The 6,796-nt window shown below is 39.7% G+C and overlaps 1 long non-coding RNA gene and 2 other non-coding genes across 4 annotated transcripts; 2 read left to right on the top strand and 1 right to left on the bottom strand.

Moving 5' to 3' along the window:
• Positions 1–1,608: 1,608 nt before the first annotated feature.
• trnay-gua (transfer RNA tyrosine (anticodon GUA)) lies at positions 1,609–1,697 on the top strand. The gene is given in 2 exon segments: positions 1,609–1,645; positions 1,662–1,697. It is a non-coding gene; the product is annotated as a tRNA-Tyr (tRNA).
• Positions 1,698–1,776: 79 nt separating this feature from the next.
• On the bottom strand, positions 1,777–1,848 carry trnae-cuc (transfer RNA glutamic acid (anticodon CUC)). The gene has a single exon. It is a non-coding gene; the product is annotated as a tRNA-Glu (tRNA).
• A 2,061-nt stretch (positions 1,849–3,909) lies between these two features.
• On the top strand, positions 3,910–6,479 carry LOC131355664 (uncharacterized). 2 transcript variants are annotated; one of them, XR_009204884.1, is made up of 4 exons: positions 3,910–4,135; positions 4,911–4,945; positions 6,120–6,166; positions 6,321–6,479. It is a non-coding gene; the product is annotated as an uncharacterized LOC131355664 (long non-coding RNA). The 2 variants fall into 2 exon arrangements; XR_009204883.1 differs by having other exon boundaries at positions 6,318–6,479.
• Positions 6,480–6,796: the final 317 nt, after the last annotated feature.

Here is a 6,796-nt window from a genome sequence, read left to right as displayed (position 1 = left end):
ATAAATAGCAGTGTCTGCATGTTTCTTTACAAAGTCAAATGTTTACAGTATAAACTGAAAAATGCTTGAAGATTTAGCTTTCTTGTGAATCACTGAACTAATATTTAGTTAGTATAACCACTATTTCTGAGAACTGCTTCGCATCTGTGTTGCATGGAGTAGGACTTAACCTATTCCAGCCCAGAACGACTTGCACTACACACCACAATTCCTCTGCAGTTCTTGGTTTTGCCTCAGAAACAGCATTTTTGATTTCACCCCACAAGTTTTCTATTGGATCAAGGTCCAGGGACTGGGCTGGCCACTCCATAACTTTAATCTTGTTGGTCTGGAAGGAAGATGCTGCTCACTTACTGGTGTGTGTGGGGTCATTGTCTTGTTGAAACATCCATTTCAAGGGCATTTCCTCTTCATCATAAGGCAACATGACATCTTTAATTATTTTAATGTACTCAAACTGATCCATGATCCCTGGAATGCAATAAATAGGCCCAACACCATAGTATGAGAAACATCCCCATATCATGATGCCTGCAGCACCATGCTTCACTGCCTTCACAGTGTACTGTGGCTTGAATTCAGTGTTTGGGGGTCATCTGATGAACTGTCTGTGGCACCTAGACCCAAAAAGAACGATCTTGCTTTCATCAGTCCAGAAAATATTGTGTCATTTCTCTTTAGGTCGGTCAGTGTGTTCTTTGGCAAATTGTAACCTCTTCAGCACGTGTCATTTTTTCAACAGTGGGACTTTGCAGGCGCTTCTTGCCGATAACTTGGCTTCACGTAGACATCTTCTAATTGTTACAGTACTCACAGGTAACTTTAGACTTTCTTTGATCACCCTGGAGCTGATCATTGGCTGAGTCTTTGCCATTTTGGCTATTCTTCGATCCATTTGAATGGTAGTTTTCCATTTTCTTTCACGACTTTCTGGTTTTATTTGCCATTTTAAAGCATTTGATATCATTTTAGCTGAGCAGGCTATCATTTTCTGCACTTTTTTATATGTTTTCCCCTCTCTAATCAACTTTTTAATCAAAGTACGCTGTCCTTCTGAACAATGTCTGGAACGACCCATTTTACTCTGATTTTCAGAGAGAAATGCACAGTACAACATTTGCTGCCTTCGTCCTTAAATAAGGGACACATGTTTGACACCAGTTTTTTTCACAGACTAATTTACCTCTCTAATTGAACTCCACACTGCTATTATATTGAACACACCCTTTTCAATTAATGATTCAATTACACAGAATAAGCAACATGCATGTCATTACTGTTGGGTCTGTTGGTTTTCTATTGCTCTACTACACCTACTAGTAAAATATTTGCCATGAAGAAATATAATTTTAAGCAAAACCAGTGATTGATCTGGTTAGTGATGTTGGACTGTTATTATTTTGAACACAACTGTATTTTCTGTGAGCAAAAGCCCTTGTAAAAGCCACTTGACTGTGTCTATCATCTAGTGCTGCTAATATTATGAACAGCAGCTACGCTAATTCTGTTCCACTGTTTCTGTTCCGCTGCACTACGTGGCTCGTAACAGACAAAATCGCCAGGGGTCCTGTTTGCCAGGTCGCTGCCCAAAGGTGTCCCTGCACCCGCCCTTCGATAGCTCAGCTGGTAGAGCGGAGGACTGTAGGTGCTTATAAATGGACATCCTTAGGTCGCTGGTTCAAATCCGGCTCGAAGGACAGCTTTTACCAGCCGCCGGGAAGCGCGCCGTTTCAGTGAAGCGTTTTCTCGCAGCCGCTAGCTCGAAAAACAGTTTGCTTCCCTGACCGGGAATCGAACCCGGGCCGCGGCGGTGAGAGCGCCGAATCCTAGCCACTAGACCACCAGGGAGACACGGACAGGCGGGATGAATGAAACAGAATGTCTGCACAGACTGTCTCAAAAGACTTAAAAGAGGTCCCACCTCTCAGCTGCAGGGTCACCAGTTTGCAGTCTGTCCGGAGTCCCCGTGCGTGTACACTCGGTGTTCTCCGGTTTCCTCTCACCTGCAAAAGACACGCCAGTAGGTGGATAGGCTGAAACAAATCGCTATTAGGTATGAGCGAGGGCGTGAATGTATTTGCGCAGTGCCCTGTGATGAGCTGGCGAGCCATGTGGGGTGTACTGCTAACCGATCAGGTCTAGACGAGAACAGGTATTTCTGTCCTACGGAAAAGCTTTGACATGCAGCGATGCACACAAACGTTCACATCTGCCCGTTTTGGCCCATCGCTTTTGAGGCGCCTGGTTGACAAAGTGAAACCCTGTGCATTAGATAGATAGATAGATAGATAGATAGATAGATAGATAGATAGATAGATAGATAGATAGATTCAACTTCATTGTCATTGCAGAGTGCAGGTACATAGCAATGAAATGCTGTTTAGCATCTACCAGAAGTGCAAATAATAGAAATTCTGCCAATGAACAAGTGCAGATAAATATGTAAATATGTACATCGATAAATAAGGCTATGTCAGAGTGTGCATAGAGAAGTATGTGCAAGTAGTATTTACAGTAGATAAAGTGACAGGTGTAATTATAATTGTGCTAAAAATGTGTACATTATGTACAATGTTTGTACAACAGTAACAGATAATATACATATATTATATAGTATGTATAAATATAGTATATGTAAATTCATATAAATAGATAGTCAAATAGATAATACTAGGTGTAATCTATGAAATGGACAATATGTACATTAATTATATTACACACTGAGAAAAACTTATATTATAACAGAATGTACAACAGAATGTTTAACAGAGAAAAATATTATATTAACAGAATGTACAGAGTGGAGCAGAACTGTAAAATGGTAAGTGTAGAAAGACATGAGTGTCCTAGCGGTGTAGTGTAGAGTTCAGTAGTTTTATGGTTGAAGGAAAAAAACTGGCCCTAAACCTACTGGTTCTGGTGAGGATGGACCTGTATCTCCTCCTGGATGGAAGGTTGAACAGTTTGTGACTCGGGTGGGAGGAGTCTTTGATTATTTTGTGTGCTCTGCGCAGACATCTACTGTGGTGAAGAGACCCAATGGCAGGTAGTTGGGTGCCGATGATGCGTTGGGCGGTTTTCACAACCCTTTGCAATGATTTCTTTTCACACATCGTGGAGCTGCCATGCCACACTGTGATGGAGCTCGTCAAGATGCTCTCAATGATGCAGCGGTAAAAGTTGGTCAGGATCTTGGGGGATAGGTGAACTTTCAGTCTCCTTAGGAAGTAAAGACGCTGTTGCTCCTTCCGAACCAGAGTTGAGGTGTTCAGATGCCAGGACAGATCCTCAGAGATGTGGACACCCAGGAACTTAAAGCTGGAGACACGCTCAACTTCAGACCCGTTGATGTAAATAGGGGAATGTCTGCTGCTGTTAGATTTCCGGAAGGTCTGGAGAAAGTGCAGGCCACTCCATTTGAGGTACCCCAGCCTCCAGCAGCTGTTCCCTAATGATGCGACCTCGTTGAGCCGGAGGATTGTCGTCCATGATGAAGAAATTAGGCCTGTGTTGTTCATGCAGGGGCACAATAACTGGATTAATGATGTTATTCAGGTAGTATTGGCTTGTCACTGTACCATTCACAAGATGTAGGGCAGTTCTGTATTGAGTAGACACACCTGCCCAGACTGTAACACCACCACAACAGTGGCTGATGCATAGCGCTCTCCTTGACATCTCCAACATCGTTGGCAGCCATCATTTCTGCTCAACGTGAATTGACTTTCATCAGAGAACAGCACTGAGGTCCACTGGTCCCTCATCCAGCGTAAATGCTCCCTGGCCCGACGCCTGTGCCTGGTGGTGTGGTCAGGTACCCTTTGCAGGTCGTCTAGCACACAGAACACATTGATGTAAACGGTTTCAAATGGTCTGACATGACACTTGGGTGCCTCTCATCTCCCTTAAATGTGCCTGGAGTTGAGTGGCATTCATCATCCGGTACCGCAGGGCACTGTTCACAATGAAGCGGTCATCAACGCGGGATGTGGCCAAAGGACGTCCACTTCTATGCCTTTCTGTGACTCTTCCAGTCTCTCTGTATCTCTTTCGCAACCTGCTGATGACACTCTGTGACACTGTAAGCTCAGTGGCCACTTCCCTCTGAGAACATCCTGTCTGAAGCCTCGCAATGGTGAGGTACTGTTGATCAATTGTTAGGTATGGTCTTGGTGTCTCATGATGTCAAAATGTGAACAGCATGATGAAGAGGACTGTTTAAATACCAATTCTAATTGAACCAGAAAATGTATTGGTCGATTCATGGATCAAACACCAGTTGTGAATTTTGCCATTAAGCATCTTGTTAGAAAACAGCAAGTTATGCAAAAAGTACTGAAACACTGAACAGTTGGACATGTGCATTCAAAAGTGTAGAGAAGGTCAAATTAAGTTCACCTGTAAAGGTTATAGTGCATTTTAGGTGCATCCTGAAATTTCACCCAAAGCCGAATATCCTTAACTTTTTTTTTATTTATATTATTAAATCTATACTTAATAATATAAATATTGGTAGTTTTTCGTTTATAGATTTCTATACTTTGTTAGTATTTTATAATAATTCATCACTTATATATATTGTTATGGTGTGTGTCAGACAATATTTCTAACAGTAGGTCATATTTTGCAGATAATTAAATAATTGAAGTCAACTAACTACACCGGACTTAGAACTTGACTCATTTTGAAAGCAGGACTGTTTCTGTAGAATAACAGTTGCCATTTCTAAACAGAATGCAATATTTAATCCTTGTCTGAGGTGGGATTCGAGCCGGATCAGTGTGGATGGGAGGGGGACTTGAATTTTTTCTGATTTGTTTGTAAAAACGCACATTTTCTTCTCTTTTTTTCTCTTTTTCTCTCTTTCCCCTTCTTCCCCATTTTTTTCCTTTCTTCCCCACCCGAAACAGACTATTGTTCCCCAGCTTTTCTAAAAGAGCTTCTGGTAAAAGTCTGCTTTTCTTCGAAGCATTAAACAATACATGAGTAATAATTAGAGCTTAGAAACATTAGGCAATTACAAAGACTTTAAAACATTTGCATTGCTTAAATATGAAAGTTTACTATGCAAAGGTTTGTACCTTTTGTTCGGGGAAAAGTAACTAAGTCTTTTTCGCCTCTTCTCCTTCAGTAACTCTTTCTCCCTGATAAACAAAGTATAATTACTACACAGTATAAAAAATGTATAAATATAAATACTTCCTGTATGGGGCATGTTATACACAATGCTCTCATGTAAATCAGTTCATCCTCTAACTGTATGAAACTCTGACACAGAAATGTTTACCTATTATGGACATAAACAACAGAACAGGGCTGACTTTAACATTAAAAAAAGAAATCTGTAAGAAGCTTGTAATTTCTCAGACACTCATGATCCCAATGTTTCTCTCAGCAATGTATGACAAGCAGACTCTGGATGCTAGTTTAATGTTAATTATATTAATGTCTTTATGAAAACCGCTGAAATGACGAGCAGCCAGAAAATGAGTAAGTAAATGAACAAAAATGAACCTGGCATACAACCGATTAGATTTTCTTCATTTTCAGCCCAAAAACTCAACTCTCTCAGTAACTAGTGAGAGCATATTAACAGCAGTAATCACACAGTGACACCTAGTGGTCAATCCAGGAAGCATTTTCCATTGCGATAATAATATTTAGTTCAGGATACCACAAAACCGACATGGACAATGTTCATAAGATAAATGCTTGAAGGTGCTGCAGACAGAAGCTGAAAAATAAAATAAAATAAATAAATTGTGTATCATGTAACTTTCCAGAAGAAGTTTGTAAAAGCAATCACTCACACTGATACAGCTCTTTAACTGTAAACTAAACTGCACACGATCCCTCTGAACATCAACTACTCAAAGAAATAAGTAACTAAACAAAATTAAAAAAAAGTTTAAAAAAAATACAAATTCATCCTTTATTAATAAAAAAGTATTATTAATAATCAAAAATGTCAATAGTGGTAGTGTTTAAGACATTGTATATTATTTCCTAATTATGTAATAAATATCAATAATAATGAAGTTTATCTGTGTCAATTAATTTAGTCAAAACTTTATATCAGATTTTAATTGTGAATCATGATTTTGTTTCTGGCCCACGAGAGGGACACCAGGAAGAGGAAAGAAGAAAGTCCTGGTCAACAAAGCAGGTATGAATATTAATATCATGTCATGATGTCAGCAATGTACCTGGAGATCTGTTGATATTAAATTAATGAGGAATTGATATGAAACATTATATCTGTGTCAATGAGTACAATCTAAACATTACACCACATGTAAAATGCAAATTCTTTTCAGAAGTAGATGAGGCTGAAAACTTGGTTCAGGCTGAAGCTGAGTCCGAAGCTGTAGAACCAGAGAACAACACATCTGCTGTGGAAAGCACCAGCTGTGAAAAGGAGAAGAAGAAATGGACCAAAAAGGGACACGAGGCAGAAGAAAGAAGAAAGTCCGGGTCATCAAAGCAGGTATTAATATCATGTCATGATGTCGGTAATGTACCTGGTGATCTGCTGATATTAAATTAATGAGGAATTGAAGTGCAAGATTTTATCTGTGTCAATGAATACAATCTAAACATTACATCATATTGAAAAAGCTAATCAAGATTTTTTTTTTTTAGAAGTGGATGAGGCTGAAAACATGGTTCAGGAAGAAGCTGAGGCTGAAGCTGTAGAAAGCAAGCCAGGCGATGCTCAACCAGAGAGCAGAAAATAAAGAAATTACCTGTCAACCAGGAAACAGCTTTTATATTAAACATCTGAAGATAAATTCTT

This window comes from Hemibagrus wyckioides, linkage group LG07, assembly GCF_019097595.1.
Source record: "Hemibagrus wyckioides isolate EC202008001 linkage group LG07, SWU_Hwy_1.0, whole genome shotgun sequence".
NCBI classification, from domain to species: Eukaryota; Metazoa; Chordata; class Actinopteri; order Siluriformes; family Bagridae; genus Hemibagrus; species Hemibagrus wyckioides.
Note: the sequence above shows the minus strand (reverse complement) of the source record. Positions and strands in the feature narration are given on the sequence as shown.